Source organism: Protopterus annectens, chromosome 11.part0, assembly GCF_019279795.1.
Source record: "Protopterus annectens isolate FY-2018-M chromosome 11.part0, PAN1.0, whole genome shotgun sequence".
Taxonomy (NCBI): Eukaryota; Metazoa; Chordata; order Ceratodontiformes; family Protopteridae; genus Protopterus; species Protopterus annectens.
In genome coordinates this window covers 1,117,767,894-1,117,791,696 of record NC_056745.1, presented here as the reverse complement: position 1 = coordinate 1,117,791,696, position 23,803 = coordinate 1,117,767,894, and positions in this window count along the sequence as shown.

Genomic DNA, 23,803 nt, shown 5'->3' with positions numbered 1-23,803 from the left:
TATTCGTCGTTGGGCAATTTTTGTAGCTAAATTCTTCCATTCTCGATCGCCGTACTCCGAAATGGCTTTGATAAGCCATCCGACTCCCAATTTTCCAAAGGATAAAGACAGAGACAGACCGCATAGGTCCAAAACTAACGACGATGCTACAGCTAGTCGCCAGTACTCAGTGAGGCACTTTCGCAGCCCCTGATGCTCGCTTCTACAGATTTGCAGGCCTCTACTGAGACCCATTCAGAGTCCGGTATGCTGCGAGATGCTTCTTCGACTATGGAACCTGCGGATGTCTCTACCTTGGATGGGTCCGGAGCTGCTGTGTAAGCACTGGCTTCTGAGGGTGTATTCAGGCCTACCGATTTTCATATTAAACCAACATCCTCGTTTCAAGCCAAACATACAGAATTTCTCAAGCTTAAAGTTCGCACTACGCCTAGGAAACCTACGACCAAAGCACATTCTCAGGCCCACATGCCTCAAACAAATTATTAGAATGGCTGAAGACCTTATTACCTTAATTAGGGGAAGCCCACCTTTCCCCTCGGAGACCTAGAACTGACTTTCCTTTGGATTCTTCTGATCAGGAATCTGATATTTCTGTTCCTTCTGACTACTAGGACATACTCTTATCTACCTATGAGGATTCTGATGCAGAGGATTCCATTCCCTCTGCTTCCCCACCAGAAGAGTTTTCTTTTGGTGAAACCCTGCATACCCTTAGGGAGCATTTCCGCTGGGAAAGCCAGGACTACTCTGTCCAAAAAGAGAGACCGGGAATTTTTAAACATGTCTCTAGCTATCCCTCCTATTTTGGAGATTGTAGATGAAGATTTACAAGAGATGACCCATTCTGCTAACCAACTTGGTAAACATACTTTGCAGTGTGGTTTTGATGCTCTAGAAGCATCTTGCAGGGCTGCTGGCACTGGGTCTGTTCTTAGAAGGCATGCTTGGCTTAAGGAACAAAACTTAGACCAACTGGTAAACAGAAATAAAAACCTCCAAGTAGAAAATACACGAGTCCCGGGCACTCCACAGTGCACAGCCAAATTACATACATAACGTGAGTAAAAACGTTAAAAGTAAAGTTGTTTATTTTAAGTGTGCAATTATAAAATCCACTTTTCGTCGAGAAACTAACTCAACTTCTTCGGAAAAGTTAAAAAGTAACCATTTTCAAATACGGCTGTCTTAAATAGATTTAAAAACAAATCACATGGGTATTGGATTTGACTAATCAGTACTTAAAGTGGTATATACAAACAGACATTGTACTAGTATTGCAACATTGTTTATACATGAACAGTTAAACATTAATATGTATATTCATCACTCGACAACAACCATTATAGGATATAAAATGCAAGTATATATGTATGTTTTCCTAAAGGTTTTGTCCTTGATGTTTGATGACATTTATCCTACCTGACTAGAATTAAACCTGTTCTACTATTGTAAACTCACCGGACTTCTACTTAGTTAGTGAGTGAATAGGTAGTCGGTGAAAAACGAGAATGGGCAATAAAAGATGAATAATAATAACTAAATAATATGTATAATGACTAAAAAATGAAAAAATATATAAAAAAATAATAATTGTAGTGAAGAATATGTACAATATGTACCTATTCAAAATAAACATAAATGACAAAAAAAAAACAAGAAAGTAATGATAATAATAACTGTACAATGGAATACCTAACAGCCCTGTCAACCTCAATGTATTTAACACCTATTTAGGTGTATATTGTGACATTTGTCAATTCCAAAAAAATATATCATAAAAAGTCAATTAAATCTTGAAAATATTGTGTATGTAGACACAACCACCCATTGGTGTAACGATGTTATAAAATAATAGGATAGTAAGCAGTAGTCAATGGTGTGATGAGTAGTACCATACCTGGACCAGTCCACATAACGCCCACCAAAATGGACACCTTAGAATTCTTGTGGTTAACTCTTTTTATCTAGTTAGATTTTTTAAACGTAAAATACACATTATTGAACTCATTTCATTTATACCTGGATACTGACATGCATTAACTCTCAGTTGCCAGAGAAGTTCACTTCTTTCTAGTTTTAATGACTCTGGTACTCCTCTCCTATCACTTCTCAGTTGTTGGAGAACTCTAAATTTAAACTGATGTCCTTTGTGTTCACTTGCATGTCTTGCTAGTGCGTTTTCTAATTTGTTCTTACTTATACAGTATATATGTTCATATATTCTCTCACCCAGCTTTCTATCAGTTTTACCTATATAGAAAGATGGGCATACCACGCACTTAGCTAGGTAAACAACCGGTTTTCTACCACGATCGAATCTACCAATTGTATTAAAGTTTGTATTACCTATTGTGAACTTAGAGCCCGTGTCTATGTATTTACAAAGCCGTCGCATACTACATTTGTACATGCCATCCCTGTTGTTAGATGGTCTAATATTAGTCTCTAAGACTGACTTCAGATTACTTCCCCTTTTGTAGACCACTTTAGGTAATGATGGAAATGATGATCTAAGATGACCATCTCTCATAAAAATGTCCCAGTTTTTCTGGATGATATCTACTATTTCACAAGAATCTACTACTTCACAAGAATCTAAGTTGAAGGTACAGATGAAACTATAAGGGCTGAATGGTTGTTTCTCTATTCTAACCCAGGATCTAACTGTAGGACTGTTGTTCAATATTGGAGTATATACACCAATCGTCCTTTTATGTCGGACCTCTTTTATAAGTTCATATACCAGAGTCGATGTCATTTATGTTTATTTTGAATAGGTACATATTGCACATATTCTTCACTACAATTATTTTTTTATATATGTTTTCATTTTTTAGTCCTTATACGTATTATTTAGTTCTTATTATTCATCTTTTATTGCCCATTCTCGTTTTTCATCAACTACCTATTCACTCACTGACTATTTAAGTAGAAGTCCGGTGAGTTTACAATAGTAGAACAGGTTTAATTCTAGTCAGGTAGGATAAATGTCATCAAACATCAAGGACAAAACCTTTAGGATAACATACATATATACTTGCATTTTATATCTTATAATGGTTGTTGAGTGATGAATATACATATTAATGTTTAACTGTTCATGTATAAACAATGTTGCAATACTAGTACAACGTATGTTTGTATATATATACCACTTTAAGTACTGATTAGTCAAATCCAATACCCATGTGATTTGTTTTTAAATCTATTTAAGACAGCCGTATTTGAAAATGGTTACTTTTTATCTTTTCCGAAGAAGTTGAGTTAGTTTCTCGACGAAAAGTGAATTTTATAATTGCACACTTAAAATAAACAACTTTACTTTTAACATTTTACTCATGCTACACGTGTGTATGTAATTTGGCTGTACACTGTGGAGTGCCCGGGACTCGTGTATTTTCTACAAGGAACAAAACTTGCCAGATCATGTCAAACCTAAATTACTGGATGCACCCTTAAACCAAGAGCACCTATTTGGCAATAAAGCTGAAGTAGTCCTCAAAAAGATGGAGGAGAAAGCTAAAGTGATAAAAATTTCTTACAAGTACAGCCACCTAGATTCTGCAGGCATTGGCCTTCAAAAAACTGGTCCTTTCCAGTCCCTTCCAGACCTTCTCAGTCCAAACCCAGGGGCAGCAGACCACCAAAACTTCAGTCTCAGGTTATGCACAGACCTAAGCAGTCGGGTGTTCCCACGTCCAAATCGGGGAGTAGTAATCCACCACCCTATGGTAAAATGTCACAATGATTTATCCTCAACTCTTCCAAGCCTTGCCCAAATACTTGCACCTTTAGTTGGAAAACACGCCCTGCATGCAAAAAACTGGGACTATATTACCCAAGACAAATGAGTTTTAAACCTTGCTTCCCTAGGATACAGATTCGACTTCCACTCACATCCAATCCTAAGTGGATGGCCAGACCTCCACCCAAACCTTTGGCTGGAGGCCCAAAAGCAAGTACTTTTTCTCCTCGGCATCATGGCCATTCAACCTGTCCCAGCAGAAAAAAAGGGGACAAGGATTTTATTCCAGACTGTTTCTGGTTCCCAGAAAAGGAAACTCCTGGCGCCCTATTCTTTATCTGTCTATTCTCAACACCTTTCTGGTGATTCCAAAATTCAAAATGCTAACTCTCCAACAGCTGCTTCGTATGCTAGCCAAGGATTCCTGGCTGGCAACCCTAGACTTAAAAGAAGCTTGTCTGCACATCCCCATAAGGGAATCTTGCAGGAAATGCCTACGCTTCAGAACAGGCTCTATGCACTATCAGTTCTCTTTGGCTTATCTACTGCGCCCAGGGTATTCACAAAGTGCCTAGCTCCAGCCATTGCATTTTGCAGGCAGAGAAGTATTCAGATTTACTCGTACTTGGATGATTGCCTGATTCAGGCAGAAAGTCAGGACTTGCTATTACAGCACCTGGCATTTGTAAAGAGACTTCTAACTTCACTGGGGTACACCATCATCGAAAATAAATCACATCTAGTACCCTGCAAACAGATTGTATTCCTAGGAGCAAGCTTGAATACAACTTCCCAGATGGCATTCCTCACTCCAGAGAGAGAGATTTATTTGACAAACTACTTCAATCTACTGGCCACCAAAACCCAGCTATTTGCAAAAAAAATACTGCAAGTCCTGGGGTTCATGGCCTCCTGCATTCTGTAAATTCCATATGCGAGACTGCATATGAGGAAACTTCAATGGTCTTTTAAAAACTTTAAAAAGTCTATGGTGTCAACATTCTCAGGACCTGGAAACTATGATTCCTATCATTCCTTGTCTAAGGACAGAATTCCTTTGGTGGGCAGAGGCCTGCAACCACAACAAGGGACTCCCTTTCACTCTACCCCATGCCACCCAAACCCTAACAACAGATGCATCAGACTATGCATGGGGGGCTCACATGGTAGGGCAGTGCATTCAGGGCAAATGGAACCCAAAGCAGATGCACCTGCATATCAATCAAAAAGAAATGTTAGCTGTACAAAATGCTCTGACAGCCTTCAAAGACCTTGTTCTTCCAGGGTAACTTTTGGTAAAGACAGACAACACCACAGTAATGTGGTACATAAACAAGCAGGGGTGAACCCATTCCTACCCACTCTACAGACTAGACATGGCCTTGAGCAACCAAGTGCACCTACAAGCTCAATTCCTGCCAGGCAAACTAAATTTACTGGCAGACGACTGGATGTCATTCTTGAGGCAAGGAGGCCTAGTACTAGAAAATCCTATGTGGAAAAGATACGGTTCCAGTCTCAGTGAATGGACACAAATGTGCCCAGCTTACCTCGTATATTAGATAACTTAACAGAAATGCTCCACAAAAGCCTATACTTCTCTTCAATTAAGATTCATGCCTCTGCCATCTCACCTCATTATAATACTGAGCTACCCCTCTTCGCTCGTCCTCTGGTAAAACAGTTCCAGAGAGGAGCCAAACATTTAAGACCCCCCCCCCCCCAGGAGAGCTTCCACTCCAGCCTGGGATCTTAACTTTGCATTGGAAAAGTTCACGCTTCTACCCTTTGAACCTGCTGCTACAGCAGAGTTAAAATTCCTCTCATGGAAAACAGCTTTACTTCTAGCCATCACTTCAGCAAGAAGAGTATCTTAAATGCAAGCTGTTATGCCAGTGGAACCCTTTATTATCTTCCATGCGGACAGGGTTTCCCTCAGGACTAACCCATCTATTATGCCCAAGGTGGTGTCTAGTGTAGCTTTAAACCAGTCCATTCATTTGCCAACTTTTTTCCGTAATCCTCAGAATAAAGGGGAAAGGATCGTGCATTCCCTGGATGTACACAGGCAGCTTAGGTTCTATCTGGACAGGACTAAGCCTCTCAGAAAATCTGACCAGCTGCTAGTCAGCTTTGCTGCAGGGGCAGAGGGGCAAGGCCATTTCAAAGCAAACCATTTCTAAATGGATAGCACACTGCATCCATTTCTGCTACAGACACCATGGGAAACTTACCCCACAGGGGATCAGAATACATTCCACTAACTCTACAGCATTTCTCAGGGGAGTCCCTACCAGGGACATCCTGGAAGATGCAACCTGGAACTCTGTACATGCTTTCACCAAGCATTACCACTTGTCTATCTTTTCTAAATCCAGAGCTGGATTTGCCACAGCAGTCTTACAGGGCCTGATTGCCAGCCCTAATGCTTTTTAACTACCTCCACCCTTCCTTAGCTTTGGGAATCAACCCAAATGTGATGACTGCAACAGTGAAACATGAAGAACATAGTACAGTTGAGTATACTTACCATAAATGTAGATGTTAGAGTGTATTCATATTCACTGTTACAGTCCTGGTTACCCTCTCTCCAGCCCACTGACGTCTCTTTGCTTTTACCTATCCTTTTTGGTTTGGCATATCTTATACCATGTGTATTTGCTTTTGCTGGGGGTGTTCTATACCATATAATTGCTTCCTATTTTGGGGGCACCTGACATCTGGGGCAAGAAAAACTGACAATGGTGTTGGCTGCATGTTTTATACCCCTGACAACCTGACATCATGGAAGAAGCAACAGCATCCAATGCAGAAATCCCAAGACTCTGGTATTCAGGCCGGCTGAGGGCTACCTGCAGGCAGCTAACCCAAATGTGATGACTGCAACAGTGAATACACTCGATAATCTACATTTATGCTAAATGTACACAACTGTACTTTTGGCACAAAAGCAGAAGTTGTTCTTAAAAAGATGGAGGAAAAAGCTAAATCTATGCAAACTGTTAAAAGATTTCACAGGTACAGCCAGCTAGATTAAATAGGCATTGGCCTTCTAAAAACTGTTCCTTTCCAGTCCCTCCCAGACCTTCTCAGTCCAAACCCAGGGGCAACAGACCACCAAGACTACAGTCTCTGGGTATGTACAGATTTAAACAATGGAGTGCTCCCACCTCAAAAACAGGGAGTGGTAAGCCCACCCCCTTATGGAAAAAGTTCATAATGACTTGTCTGTCATCCTTCCCAGCCATGTCCAAGTACTTGCACCCCTAGGAGGAAAACTTGCCCTGCATACAAAAAACGGGATGTACAGTACCCAGGACTGATGGTTCGTAAAGATTGTATCCCAGGGATTCAGATTCTACTTCCACTCACTGCCAACCCCAAGCGGGTTGCCAGACCTTCCTTCAAACCAGTGGGCAGAGGCTCATAAGCACGTACTTTCTCTTCTCATTATCAGGGCTATTCAACCTGTTCCAATAGAGCAAAGGGGACAGGGTTTCTACTCCACATTGTTCCTGGTGCCCAGAAAAGAGGGCTCTTGGCACCTTGTCCTGGATCTGTCCATCCTCAATACCTTCCTGATGGTCCCAAAATTCAAAATGCTTACACTACAACAGCTGCTTCATATGCTAGCCAAGGACTCCTGGCTAGTCACTCTAGACTTAAAAGAAGCTTATTTGCACATCCCCATAAGGGAATCTTGCAGGAAATGTCTACGTTTCAGGGCAGGCTCTATGCACCATCTGTTCTGTGCACTTCCCTTTGGCTTATCTACTGTGCCCAGGGTATTCACAAAGTGCCTGGCTCCAGCCATTGCATACTGCAGGCCGAGAAATATTCAAATTTATCCATACTTGGACAATTGCTTGATTCAGGCAGACAGTTAGGAATTGCTACTCCAACACCTGGCATTTGTAGAGAGACTTCTAACTTCTCTGGAGTATACCATCAACGAAAAGAAATCACATCTGGTGCCCAGCGAAAAGATTGTATTCCTGGGAGCAAGCTTGGACACAACTTCCCAGATGGCATTACTCACGCCAGAAAAGCAGATTTATTTGACAAACTACTTCAAACTAATGGCTACCAAAACCCAGCTATGTGCAAGAAAAATACTGAAAGCCCTAGGGTTCATGGCCTCATGAATTCTACTAATTCCATATGCAAGACTGCATATGAGGAAAATACAGTGGTACTTAAAAGTCTCTGGTGTCACCATTCTCAGGACCTGGAAACACTGATTCCTATCATCCCTTATCTAAGGGCAGAGTTCTTTTGGCGGGCAGAGGCTTGCAACCACAAGGGACTCCCTTTCACTCAACCCCCCACCACCCAAACCCTACCAACAGACACATCAGACTATGCATGGGGGGCTCGCATGGCAGGCAAATGCATTCAAGACAAATGGAGCCCAGGGCAAATTCATCTGCATATCAATCAAAAAGAAATGTTAGCTGTACAGAATGCTCTGGCAGCCTTCAAATACCTTATCCTTCCAGGACAACTTTTGATAAAGATAGACAATACCACAGTTATGTGGGACATAAACAAGCAGTGGGGGGGGGAACTCATTCCTACCCACTCTGTAGGTTAGCCATGGCTCTGTGGAACACATCCTTGAGCTACCAAGTGCACCTGCAAGCTCAATTCCTGCTAGGCAAACAAAATTCACTGGCAGATGACTTGAGCAGAAATCTACTGGACCCACATGATTGGAAACTGGAACCCAACTCATTCAAACTTCTAACACACAGGTGGGGGACACCAGAGGTGGACCTCTTTGCCTCCCCCAAAACCATCAATTGAGCAAATTCTGCACCAGAAATTCCCACAGCCAAGCATGGAAAGTGGATGCCCTATCCTTCCCAAGGGAAAACCTTTCAATTTATGCCTTTCCCCTTCCTCTCAAAAGTACTACTCAAGATCAATCAGGACAGACCAAGGACAATCCTTATTGTACCAGACTGGCCACACCAGCACTGGTACTCAATCTATGCAGTCTGACAGCAGTGCCACCTTGGCACCTACATCAGACCCCCCTCCCTACTGTTCCAGCAGGAGGGACAGATTTTGCTTCCTCAGCTGCAAACCCTGAACCTGCTAGAATGGCTTATTCACTGAATACACCACCAGCAACCCTAAGCAAACAGGTGCTGGACGTCATCCTTGAGGTCAGAAAGCCTAGTACTAGGAAATCCTATTCAGAAAAGTAGAAAATATACTGTTCTTGGTGCTAGTCTCAAGGAAAAGACACAGCCATGCCCGCCTTACCTGAAATCCTAGATTACCTAGCAGAGCTGCTCCACAAAGGCCTATCCTTCTCGTCAATTAAGATTCATGCCTGTGTCATCTCAGCTCATTACAACACTGAGCCACCTCTCTTTTCTCAACCCCTGGTCAAACAGTTCCTGAGAGGAGCTAGCCATTTAAGACCTCCGAGGAGAGCACCCACCCCTGCCTGGGACCTTCTCTTTGTACTAGAGAAGCTCACACTTCCTCCTTTTGAGCCTGCTGCTTCAGCAGAGTTAAAATTCCTCTTTGGAAAACAGCCTTACTTCTAGCCATCACTTCAGCTAGAAGAGTGCCTGAGTTACAGGTCCTTATGGCTGTGGAACCCTTCATTATTTTCCATGCTGACAGGGTTTCCCTCAGGACTAACGCATCATTTATGCCCAAGGTGGTATTTAGTGTGGCTTTAAACCAATCCATCCATTTACCAACCTTTTTCCATGATCCTCAGAACAAAGGGGAAAGGATCCTGCATTCCTTGGACATGCACAGGCAACTCAGGTTCTACCTTGATGGGACTAAGCCTTTCAGAAAATCTGACCAGCTGCTAGTCAGCTTTGCTACAGGGGCAGAGGGCAAGGCCATTTCAAAACTATTTCCAAATGGATAGCACACTGCATCCATTTCTGCTACAAACACCATGGAAAACCTACCCCACATGGGATCAGAACTCATTCCACTAGGGCTACCTCAACCTCTACAGCATTTCTCAGGGGTGTCCCTACCAGGGACATCCTCCTGGAAGCTGCAACCTGGAGTTCTGTACACACCTTCACCAAGCACTACAACTTGCCTGTCTTCTCTAAATCCAGAGCTGGATTTGCCACAGCAGTCTTACAAGGCCTGCTAGCTAGCCTTAACACTTCTTGACTGCCTTCACCTTTCCTCAGCTTTTGGGAATCTACCCAAGTGTGATGACTGCAACAGTGAATACACTCCAACATCTACATTTATGGCAAGTGTACACAACTAACTACTTTATTGAATGTCCTCCTGGCTACAAAAATGTACCAGTCTTGGTTATTTCTCAAAGAAGCCCCACCCTGGATTCGGAGTAACAAACCTCACCCTCCCTGTCTTGGCTCATAAATAAAGTGACAGCCAGGTGCATTTGCAGATGCCAGTGATGACTTCACTGTAGAAATGTAAGTGTGTTGGGTAGAAAATAAGTAGAAATAAAATAATGAGAAATTTGAAATGCTAAGTACGACATTAACCCTTCTGAAAAGCATGTCTTATGTTTAGAAATAAGGAATGTAAAGTAGATGGTACAGACCTTGTCTTTACCAGTATAAAATAAATGCAATTTAAAAATGCAACCATGCCACCCTGCATATCACAACTTAAATGAATAGTCTGACGGCGACGGTTTGACCAACAGCACCGTTAACAAGCAACAGCAGCAAGCAAACAAGATTGCTCCAAAATTACAAATTGTACAAACTGTCTAGTAAACAGCCCAAATATTGGAGAGCTCTGAAATTTAAATCTCTTAACAATTAACATCTCAGTTTAATTCTGAACAGTAAATAGTGAGAAGAAGCATGAAAATACAGACTTGCATGCTTGACAGACTAACAAAGCCATTTCTCTTAATGTCTCAGTGCCACCTTATCAATGCATACATTCAACTACTTTTTTGTTAATCAGTCCTTGTATTTCTCTGTAAGACTTGGTACTTCTCAAAGGCTCACTGAGAATGGATTGTAACTAATCGGCAACTTAATTTGTTTACTTTAAGGGAGTTCTGACAGTTCATGTGCATGTGGCTGTTTCATTACTCGCCCCAGCCAGTCAGTAAAACCACACACAGACCTGTGTGAAAGGCCAGTGTGGTGCATCTTTGAGAAGTAACCCTGATCTTTAAATCATCATCAGGGATAACTAGCTTCTTTAACAAGGGATGTATAGTAAAATGGGGGGGGGGGGGTTGCACAAGGATTTCTATGGCTACTTGCAATGTAATCCGAAAAAGTGGGGGGGGGGGGGGCAGGAGGCTATTCAAGGCTGACCTTTTAGGTCCAGCTAATCTTGCAAGGAAATGATGAATAGCAGATGTAAAAGGGGATGTGTGGGGACTTCTCCAGTTATCTGTTGCATTAGTAAAAACCACTTTGGGAGATAAGGGTATCTGCAGTTAAAAAGAGTATGTGCAAGGGCAAAGGTATTTAATATAGGAGTGTTTTATAACTTGTAGAAGGTGTACAGCTTCACTGGAAGGATTAAGGAATGTAGATAACAAGTGTTATATTTATGTTTGTTGGGTATGATTTTTATTTTTAAATAAAAAGTGGTGCAATACTTAAAGCTGTTATCTGACAGCAAGAGGTTTCTATTCTCTGCTGGGGTGCCTTCTGTGTGGAGTCTGTATGTCTTCCCTACATTTTATTTTTGCTTTTGTTGACCGGGAAAGTCCACTGTGCTAAAATGAGCCCATTTTTAGTGGAGTCCCGGGGAGAAATGCTCCGTAACATTATAGAAAAAATATATGTTTGTTTAACAAGAGCTACCAAAAAGTACTTGTTTCAAGAAGAGTATTGATAAACAAAAGATTACAGAAATGTAGTTGAGTAACAAAGGAGTATTAATCAGGAGACACAATTGGGATATTATACATTTATATGATTACTAGTCATTGAAATTAGCTTTGATTCATGGCAAATGTATCCAATGTATTAAGAATTTAACATAGAAGACAAATAAGCCATACACATATACATCTATTTAGTACACTTTAGGTGGATAGACTGAGCAGAAACGGATTATGTAGTATACATAGGACAAGCATGGGTAACTAAACTATTGTTTGTATATCTTGTGAGGCAAATAGGGTAAAGGAAGATTTTCAGGGGTAACACTCAAGAAGGGAGAGAGTATGAGTATAGCTTAAAAAGGGGGCCAGTAGGAATATCAGGTTGTTGAGGAGTTTGAGATGGAACATGGCCGGAGCCACTGAGAGGAGAGATTTTGGTATAAGGATTTTTTGAACAGGAGGGCCCTATTAATTGTCCTGAGAGAAGGTGGAAGTGTGTTCCAGAGTTTGGTTACTGTGAAGAAGTCGAGATTTTGACCTGCAGGGAGTTTTAGCCTATTTACACAGATAAGTGATTGATTTTCAGATCTGACGTGCCTATTTGGTTGATAGAGAGTTGATGGCCGGAAATTCCTGTTTTTGTTTAATTTTGTGTGTGGTGGATAGTTGTATGCGAGTGAGATGTTGTGGAAGTTCAAGCCAGTTCAGGGATTATAAGGAGTGGCAGTGATGGGAAGAATACTTTGCATTTGTCACAAACTTAGCAATTATGTTATAGCAGGATTCCATCTTAGTTTTTAGGCAGGTCTGGATGTTTGTAAGAGTAGGGGCACTGTAGAGAAGTGAGGGTAGAAGAAAAGTCCAGGCAACTGTTTTTCTAGTGGAGTAAGTTAAGAAGCCTTTATGTCTATAAAGGGTCACAAGTTTTTGGTGTGTTCTTTTTTTAAGTTGTTGTGGACTTGCTGGTTGAATGTTAAGTTATTGTCTAAAATAATGCTGAGTAATTTGGTAATGGGGACTGCCTCTGACGGTTTTGTTAGATGAGTAGATGGTGAAATTTGATTTGAGAGGAGTTTTTTTGGGGGTGTAAAGATCAGGAGTTTGGTTTTGCCAGGGTTCAGGGCAAGGTGGTTATTGGTCATCCGAGATTCAGTAAAGGAAAAAGCATTTTGAGTCATAGTCTGAAGTTCTGTTTCTGAGGTGCTGGACCAGGTAATAAAATCACCTGCATATTGTACTATGGATCCATGAGTGATAGCAGAGTGAAAGTCATAATAAAGATGCTGAAAAGAAGAGTTCCCAAGACTGATCCTTGAACTCCTGTGGCAGTAGTGAGAAATGGTGAGAGGGAGTGTAGCCATTTGGTAGATTGGTTTTCCAACTATCTTGCAAACAGACAACAGTCAAGACAGACGTGGACATGCCTAGGTATGAGAGCTTAGAAAGGAGGAGCGAGTGGGAGACCATGTCAAAGGCCTTGGAAAGATCAAGGAAGAGTGCAGAGATGAGTTTGCCATCTTTGCCATGGTGGTTGACAGTGTTCAAGAAGGAAAGGAGAGCAGTTATAGTCCAGGTCGAAAGCCATGCTGAATGGTGGAAAGGAGTTGGTTTTGGAGTAGATAATTCATGAGTTGGGTTTGTATGCATTTTTCCACAATTTTTAGAGATGGGGGATAGTATGGCAATAGGGTGGAGATGTCTGTGTTGCCTTCTTTATGAAGAGGAATGATGTAGGCTTTTTTCCAGAAGGGGTGTACATAGGATTCTTGGATAGAGCTGTTTGAGACTACAGATGGGGTAGCTGATAGATCTGGCTGACATTTGTAGATGCTCAGGGGGTAGGTTGTCTGGGGCGGTGCTACCAGGTTTGAGTTATGGTGGAAGTAGGAATAGGAGAGAAGGTAAAAGGCTGGGAAGAAGAATTTGTTGATGAGAAATGAGTTATAGGGTTATTGTTATGACTAGTTTGTGGAAAGGTGGTAGCTAGTTTGGCTATAGTATCTATAAAGTAGCAATTGAAAAGTGAAGCAAGTTCCGCAGGGGTTTTGTCCAGATTTGGACAGGGGTTGCTTTTGGAGCCTGCATTGAGTAGAGTAGAGACTGAGCTCCAAAATCTTTTGGGGTTATGGTTAGTCATTTTGGAGACCGAGGTAGTACTGTTTTTTATCTTTGACTAGATGTTTAACTTGGTTGAGGAGCTGTTTGTAGAGTTGGAGTTCAATAGGGTTTTTAGTTTTCTGCCATTTTTTCCATGTTCTGTCTCTTGTAGTCATGAGTTGTTTAGTTCGAGTGGGTTTCCTCCTGGTACTATGGTTTCCTCCCACATTACAGACATATGTCTGGAGTGTTTCTCCTCGGGCCTTCTCTGAAAATAGTCTCTTTCCTAGTTGGACATTCCCAGTCAACAAATGTTAAATAAAAAATAAATTAAAAAAAAATAAGGTGATATTTTTTTTCTGTTTTGGTAGCCAACTCTGTTTATTATTTCTTTGTGGTTAGCAAACTCATTATAATCCAATTCAGGAGTTGCTATAGTTATGCAGTTTGCAATTTCTAGTCCGTGTATGAATTATGTAATTGATGCATATAAATTGTTTGCCATTCCATCATGCACGTTGAACATATATGGAAGTTCATTACATAGGCACGTGCATATAACAGTGGATGTGTAAACATTAAAGTTCTACTTTTTGAGATAAACAAAATGATATACAGTAAATGTTCAGTGAAAGTAGATTAGGGTACAAGATGAGTACTTGAATTAAATGTTAATGTGTTGTATCCTGTAGTGTGAGGTTTTTGTAGTATGCAAAAAGCAAGGCAGAAGAGTCATGGGTGTTGTATCATGTAAAGCAAGGCAGTTTTGCAGAAAGAGCCGACAGAGTGGGAAGTGACTGCATGGGAAGGAGGTACGGAGTATGACATGGAGGGGTGAATACAGCATAGGAAAAGCCATCGTAATGGAGAGTAGGGATTGTGAGAGGGAGCAAATAAAAACAAGTGGATACAGGAGAAGGAGATCTGAATTACAGGACTTGGAGATGGGGGAGTTAAGTGAAGTATCAAATCAAAAGAATGGGTCAAGCTGATGACTACCTGGCTAGGTCAACTGACCATATATATTCAGAAACTATTACTGGCTAAGTGATAATTAATGGAATGGTGCTGCTGAAGCCTTGTTTACAAGCAAGTTTTTATATTTCTATAAAGAAAGCATAAGTTGAGTTTGCCTATCTGTTAAAGTTTTGACTTGTGTTAAGGGGATTCCATTGCAGCGCAGTAGTCTTGAGATGGTGTATGATGTCATCATCGTACATAATGCTGCGTATATTTTGGAATATAGCAACTTGTGAGCCATTACTAGTTGGGTGTGATTCAATTAGTTAGGTAGCAAATTCTAGCTAGGAAGGCTTGTTTAAGGCTTCTCAGTGGTGACATTGTATCAACAGGAATGTTGGGGTATTTCTTAATAATTAAGAAAAAGATGACTTGGCACTGTCTACATTTCTGTTTTGTTTGGAGCTGTGACATTCTGCTTTGTATTTGATTAGACTGAGCACACACATTGACCATCTAACACTGCTCTTTTGGCAAGACTAATACTGTAGGTAATCCAATTATTTTTATTTATTTTTTTTTTAATTTGCAACTGTCCTGTTTCCGCTCATTGACACAGTTGTCAAAACTGTGCCATTTGAGTGTTTCTTTGAGAACAGCTGTCAAAAGAGATGGTGGATGCACAGAATTTTCTGACTGACCAGAAGAAGAGAGTCATAGACTTTTACTCAGAGGAGTTCTTCTTATCTGTCTGTCACCCTCGAGATGTCTCATGGCTCAATGCCAAGACCATTCCTGTCCAAAGTTTTTCTACTAGATGTCACACTGGGGTTAGTGTCAGATCACCCTGTTTACTGATGACCCTTAAGGCTGAATAATTTGTTTAGAGGTGATCAAACTATTTTCTCTAGCAGACTTTCAGAGGCTTGCAAACTTGGACAGTAAGTGGCGATTGGGATTTAATGTGGAAAAATGCATTACAGTGCAAAACAGTTAATTTATTTATTTGACATTTAACTGGGTTGGTTGGACTGGGCAAAGCCCTTTTTCAGTAGAGACCCAAGGAGAAAAGCTTCAATATTACATTACTTACATTAATTAACATAGACAGTTGTTGCAGGAGAAAGCAAATAAAACCATGAATAACTAAGATAAACTGTACATAACTAGATTCATTTTTTACATAAGAAACATTCTGCAGAAAATAGCAAAAGTACAATTAAATCAGAGATTTATCATCGGGGAGAACAACAGGCTAATCAGCATATACATAATGTTTGTAAATTATCATCGGGTGCGTTTAGGAAGAAAAATTACAGCGAGTATATGAGGTAAAGAGTATTAAGGTATATGATTATAGCTAGTGTCGAGAACATCGATATCTGTGCAGTGACCGAGACCTGGTTTAAGGCTCTAGAGAGCACCCCTTCATTACCAGGCTATAAGTCATACCCCACTTGTCGGCCATTTATCCTGGACCAGAACACCAAAGGTAGAGGTGTCCATCTTCATTAAGGATATCTACACCTCCAGGCTAGTTGCTCAGCATTATGCAGCCGAGGTTATCCAAGTGCAACTAACTCTGGGCAAAACTGCAATCCAAATTGTAGCTTGCTACAGATCCCCAACCATGCCCCAGGATTCCCACTCCTCTCTTCTTGATATACTGGAAAATATTAGGGTTCAACCAAACACCCTAATAATGGGTGATTTCAGCTACCCCACCATTAACTGGGAAAACTACTTAATTCTAATGCCCTGGATCAACTTATCCATACCCCCACCAGGGGCAACAATATCCTAGACCTAGTCATTACCAACATGAGTGATTCCACACCTGAAATCATCTCCTTGGTCAAATCCAACCATAAGCTAATCACCCTAGATATCTGCATCCGCCCCCACCCACCATTAAGGAAACCATGGTAAAATATTTCTCCAAAGCCAACTTCATGTTTCTTAAGACAGAAGTGGTGAACTTCATGACACACATGCAGATGCTCCAATACAGTTACAACTGCTGAATCCTACACAAATGAACTCTATAAGCACTTGTATGAGTGCATGGATCATGCTGTCCCAAACAGAACCAAGATGCTATCCTCCAAAAAAGGAAGCCAGTCTGGCGGTCTTCTTGCCATAAACAAACTCTACAACAGAAGGAAGAAACTGTTGCAAAAGGGAGTAAAATCCCATGAGTGGAGGAGCTCCCTGTTCAGTCTCTGTAAGAAGCTGAGATCACTTACAAGATCCTCCAAAGATAGCTATGTAAACAAAATCGCCACTGATTCTTAGGGCAACCACAAAGCATTTTATAGCTATGTCAAGAATCTCAATGGCAACACCCAGATCTGCTCTGAGTTACAGCACAATAGCATGGAAATTACCGAATCAACTGATATTGCCAACATCCTGGCAGATAGGTTCAATGCTAACTTTACCTCCCTCTCGCCCCCTAAAAGGCCCATATCTATGCAGGAAGAAAGCAGAGTCCCTGTAATCACATCTATGCAGGTAAAAGCTGCGCACTCTAAAACCAAAAACATAGCATCCATGGGACCAGACAACATCCCAGGCTGCATTTTACACAAACTTCAGAATGAACTGGCTTCCCACCTAAGCACCATGTTCAGTCATAGTCTCACGTCAGGCTTTGTGCCCACGGAACGGCGCACAGCAGCAGTTATCCCACACCACAAAGAGGGAGCCACCACTGATCCTGGGAACTATCGCCCTATTAACCTGATGAGCCTGGTCTGCAAGGGCGTGGAACGTATTATCCTGGAACTCATAAACAAAAGACATTGGTAACCTCCAAACTCTGGACTCCACCCAGTTTGAGTTTGTGAAGGGCAGATCATGCCTTCTGAATCTGATCAACTTCTTTGAGGCAGTCACCAAAGCCGTAGACGAGGGTAAGGTGGTTCACACAGCCTATCTTGACCTTGCCAAGGTTTTCAACACCATCCCCCATTCTGGAATTATAGCTAAACTCACTAAAGTAGGTATAAATCCCTATGTCACAAGATGGGTTGCCAAATGGCTCACTGTTGTAGAGTTTGTTTATGGCAGAACCCACACTGTGAAAGTTGCAGTCTCCAAATCTGACTTCAAAACGGTGACAATTGGAGTACCACAGGGTTCAGTCCTGGGACCTTTCCTGTTAGCCTGTACTTCAGAGAAGTAGATACCAAACACAGAAGGCCTCTGGCTAATGAAGTTCACAGATGACTTCAAACTAGGAGCCATAGTAGAGTCCCCAAATGATGTGGCCATCCTACAGAAGGGCCTCACTGAGACAGATGCCTGATGTCAGAGGCATGGCCTCAAGCTCAATGCCAAACAGTGCATTGTCATCCCCTTTGGTAAAAACTCTGTACCCATAAACTACCACGTAAACGGCAGTCTACTTAATGCCGAATGTGTGGTAAGAGTCCTTGGGACCCAGGTGGACAGCAGTCTCTCCTTTGATAATCTCATCGCCACAATAGTCAGGAAATCCTATGTGGTGCACCTCATCACAAAAGGGTTCTCATCCTGGAAAAAAAGGTCATTGTTCCTCTCTACTCAGCTCTCATTAGACCCATTGTAGAGTACAACGCCCCTTTTGGAATGTACCTCACAAGACATAGCAGCAGCTGGAAAAGCCACAGAAGTACCTCACAGAGGATTACTGGCCTCAAACAGATGCCCTACACTGACCGTCTCAAAAAACCCCACCTTTACTCTGCAGCATACCACCTGCTCCGAGGGGATCTTTGCCTAACATATAAAGCTATGTTAAACCCAGAGCTGTTGGACTTGCTATACCTAAAAAAATCCCAATCCCTCCGAGCTACATGCTCTAGGGACCTAAACCTTGTCACCACAATAAACAGGACATGCTGGAGGGATCGATTCCTGTCCCAGAGACTTCCCATACTCTGGAACAAGCTACTTATCTATGTCAAGCAAAATTCCTCATTAGCACTCTTCAAGAAAAATCTTGATGAGTGCATGGGAAATAGGAAATACACCCTGGGGATCACTTCTGTGGCTCTGTTAGACAGGGGCAGAGGAAATTAACTTTCTTGGGTGGCGTACGCCAGGGAACCTTTTGGCTAGGCTTACTTAGGCCCTTGGGCCAATAGCCTAGTACCCACCTATGAAAAGAGAAACCGAAGAAACAGTATATGGACTAAAAGCTGGATAGAAGAGAGAACAAGTATGGAGCCTGTGAAAGGGCTAGTATGGTAGTAGCAAATAGGGCAGTACCCTGTGGTAGTGGAGGGTAGCTTAAGTTAGGTCATGGCAGGTACATAACCAAGATTTATGGAAGTAGTCTTTAATTGCATTTAATTTAATTGCAATTATTGTGGAGCTTTTCTCCCCGGGCCTCCACTGAAAACGGGCTCTTCTTGGCCCAGTGGACTTCCCCAGTCATCAAACTTAAATACATAAATAAATAAAGTAAATAATTGTTATTTTAAAGGTGTTATGGTCAATGTGGTGGGGAAATTCAGACAGAAAATGCTATATAGGTGGGATCTCGCTGGGGCAGGTGGAAAGAGGAAAAGATTCTGAAGGTGTAGTCACCTCTAGGATGACTCGCATAAAGCAGTGTAAAAGGGTATTAGTAATTGAAGCAGGATACAAGGGGTACATACTCTTTCAGTTCACTAAGACATGAGCTGTGTCTGGTCTATAAGGCACTGTCTGCCATGGTTCTGTTTGAAGCTTTGTGCCTCGTATGCGCAACTGGGGAATTAATACCAGAGCGAGGAACCTAAAGTTGTAACTAAATATTACTTGTTGCAAAAAAATGAAGCTCAAATATTACATAACAAGCACAAATATTACATAACATCTTCCAGGATTATGGAATAAGCTTCCCTATACAAACAACACAAGTCATTAATTTGCTTCAGAAATTATGTTGATGCATATATGGGAACTAGAAAATAGCATAAGGTTATAGTAGTTAAACTTCTTGAAAGCCAGTAGGTTGTGAGATTGATGTTCAAATCTGTGAGCCTCTTCATAGTTTGGGAGTAGACTTGGAAAAACTGTGGCCATCCTTCCACTAGACTGTATATTAAAGCCGTGTCTGGAATGCTGCCTCTTTTCCAGTGGCCACAGAGTGAAAGCAGGTAACATTCTTAGTGTGCGTACAAGGGGGATAGAATAAAATTGGTGAGGGGCAGAATTATAGACTAATATCCCAAATGCTTGCTGTGTGCACATTGAAACAAAGTTAGAGCTGTTATCTCATCACAGTTTTCTGTGTGGCAAGTCAGTGAGGTGGTTGTCAGGGGAGGGGTCTACTATACATGATCGAAACTGCAGAAAGCCGAAACCCATATGGCCGAGACCATATATTCGACTTCCTCAATTTCGAACATGTAAAAATAAAAAAAAAATACACAACAATAACTTACTTTCTAAGAATTAGCAGGGGGGGCTACACCCCCCCATAACTTTAATATACCAACAAAAGTCGGCCATATGGGTTTTGACTTTGTGGCATTTCGACCATGTGTAGGGGGAACCCCTTTCTTCTGCCAAGTGTCCCAGGAACCTCTGAACCCTTATGGTGCTCTACACTTCACAGTTCTGTGTAACAGTACTCTGTAAAAACCTCATTAGGCTCAACAGGGAATGGTATCTCTGCTTTTGTCCTATACTTATACTTTTACTTCTCACGCTTATGTCTCCCCTGGGGTCACACCTACACATGGTCAAAATGCCACAAAGTCAAAACCCATGTGGCCAAGACCATATGTCTGACTTTTGAAATCTCGACCATGTGTAACGGACGTCTCAGTGCAGTGCGGAATAGAAATATTTCCAGTTCTGCACTGTAGTGAGATCTTGGAGTTGGTATATTAAAGTTATGGGGGGGTGCAGGGGGGTAGCCTCCTTGCTAACACTTTAGAAAGTGAGTTATTATGTTTTTATTTTTACATGTTCAAAACTGCGGAAGTCGAACATATGGGCTCAGACATATGGGTTTCAGCTTTCTGCAGTTTCAATCATGTATAGTAGATCCAAAGAAAGAAGATACAACATAGGAGTAAACACCCATTAGACTTAATTGCATTAGCTTACGGAGACTAGAAGAATGGATAAAAATGTTGATCGATATTTTTTTAAAGCGATGCAAATAATGTTGCAGCCAGTCTTGCTTGATATAATAATAATTCTGATATATGCATAGTGAAACATTTATACCTACTTGAGTGTCTGTGAATGTCACATATGAAAACCACAGGAAGGAATCTTAAAGGTTTCAGAATAGCATTCCACATCTAAGGTGTGTGCAACTTTCTCAAAATAATTTATTCAGTAACAAATACATATGTGCTAAACACTGATTGTAAATCTCAAGGTGTTTTATTTCTTTCTTAAAATAGAAGATGCCATGGTTCTAAGTATGTTTAAGAGCCGAGTACATCTTATATATATATATATATATATATATATATATATATATATATATATATATATATGTGTGTGTATGTGTGTGTATATATGTGTGTGTGTGTATATATACACTTACCTGTGCTCCTATGCGGACATCACGTTTTATATTCAGCAACTTTGTCTAATCTGCTGAAGTCGTTCAGTAGATTTTTACCTTTCTATATATACACACACACACTTTGCTATGAATCCATTTGTAATGACTGGTTTTGGTGATCAGTATGTCTTAAAGATAGTGAAAAACTAGTATTCTTCTAGACCTTATTTTGATTAGATTGTAAATCTGTTGATTCTCTCCTGAGGTTCTTGCTGCTTTAGCATTCACTACATGACTGAACATACATGTGTAACAAAGTTATTACAGTATATTGATGACTTTGCCTTTGCCTTACTGCACATTGCAGATAACATGAAGGCAGTAACTTGCACCTTGGAAATGGGTTGCATCTTATTTGTGCACAGCCTGTGTGATAATATGTTAGAAAAAAAGTTGAAAGTCATTTGTTTTTGAATGAAGATATCAGATTATAGACAAACTACATCTCTACATGTTTAGTATGGAACTGGCAATGTAGTATCCAAATGGAAATGTTTGGGACTCTACACCGATCCCATTCATTGTATCTCTTTTCTTTGTTTTCCGTTATTCAATAGGTAAGGAACAGGAGTTTTAATTTGCATCCAGTCACAATCAAGATGTGGATCAACATTTTTATCTAGCTCTACGAATTCTGGTATTGCTATGAGGATCAGTTCTAATTTGTATGTATTCAAAGAATTTGCACAGCAAGCTGGAGAAGAAGTATATCAGTGTAAAAAATTCTCAGCAGACCTGTCACAAGCTGTGCGCTATTGTGATGCTCTTAACAAGATGCATTAGAGGAGTTTCATTTTTGTCATATAATTTTTTCGTAACCGGTATTGGCTTATAGACTACAATAATTGTTACAAGAAGTCTGGTAAAGTGCTGGACTAATAAGCTAGTAAACGTGCAGGAAAGGAGAGAAGTAGCAGATCTAAGGGAAAAATTGAAGAGCAGACTTTGGCACCTCTCAGGACCTTACAAACAGTACTGGATACAGCAAATCTGTATTTGTACTAGACTAGTTAGAGGAAAAGCGGGAAACAAGCGCAAATGTGGGCTTTTTAAACCAGAACGTTAAAAGAGATGGAAAAAAAATGCCCAAACAGCCAATAAACTACAAATTCTGGGCCAGAAACCACTCCTTCTTGTGGTAGATAGGCTACCTAGTGCTTATCACTCCCACTGATAAGCTAGAAGGTGTCCTCAAACACAGAAAGGCTTGGGAGGCTCAGAAGCTTACCTAGAATCCTGGATATGGCAAATCTGTATCTGGACTCTACTAGTTACAGCAATAGCAGGAAAAGCACAAACCCAGGCTTTTAGACCACAAAGTTGAAGAAGATGGCCATTGTTTGACCCTGGACTGATTTATGGTAATAAATATGTCAGTGTTGATTTAACTGTGCTAACCTTTAAATTACATGAACATTTTTTTCTCTGTTACTTCAACAATTGTTATTCAGACATCATCCGTGTAGTATTTAATAAGTCTTAATGTATGCATTTGGAGCCTTTATGAATGGGCACATCTGAAAATGGGGTAGTCCTAACCCTGTGTGTGTGTGTGTGTGTGTGTGTGTGTGTGTGTGTGTGTGTGTGTGTGTGTATGTATAATATGGATTACTATCAAAATTCTGAATGCAGATGGGATTTTGGATGACAGATAGATAGTCAATTTGTTGTGTTGCTGACAGTCGATATTTCATATCAGCGAATGCCACTGTACATTTGCTGATATGAACTCTCTCTAAGGGCTAGAGATCACGGTACAGTGCGGATTGGGACATTCATCCCTTTTCCCACTGAACTGCATTCTCAGAGTTGGAATATATAGCTAGCAGGGGGTGTGGGGGGGACAGCCGGGAATGCCCCCCTCCAAAGATGTATTGTGAAGTGTACGGGTTGCACTTACCTGTGCTCCTATGCGGACATCACGTTTTATATTCAGCAACTTTGTCTAATCTGCTGAAGTCGTTCAGTAGATTTTTACCTTTCTACTAGAGGCTACAAACAGATTTTTGTATTAAATTTGAGATTTTGATAGTAAACACACACACATATATATATATATATATATATATATATATATATATATATATATATATAGCTAAGAATATATCTGTCTGTGTTTAGTGGGACTTTCCTGGTTAGCAGAAGCTAAAAGTTAAGTATTTGTGGTCATTTACTTGGAACAAGAAATGCTTGTTACAGTTAATATTCTATAATGTGAGATGGTAATGACCTGGCTTTTTGAACAGAAATGAGAAAAAGTGATAAAAATGCATTGAGATGAAACAATTTTAATAAAATAGCAGCCCAGGTCTTCAGAATTTTATATAGGTACTTTTTAGTCATGTAAGAGAGACTGCAACCTCAGGTGTGACTGCTCATGTTTGGCTTAAAGCAGTGACCTGATTTAGTGACTGGGTCAGAGCCACCCTGTTCTCATGTGAAAAATTAAGGAACCAAACCCAGATCTATATTACTGAGCTAGATATCAGCTCATAGCTGTAAGCCTCTGTGCTGTAATTACAAGTAGTTAATACATGGAAAATTGCAGTACTTGACACTTGGTCACATCAGAACAAAGAACTTTAATTTAAATGTGCACTGTATGAAAGTGATCAAT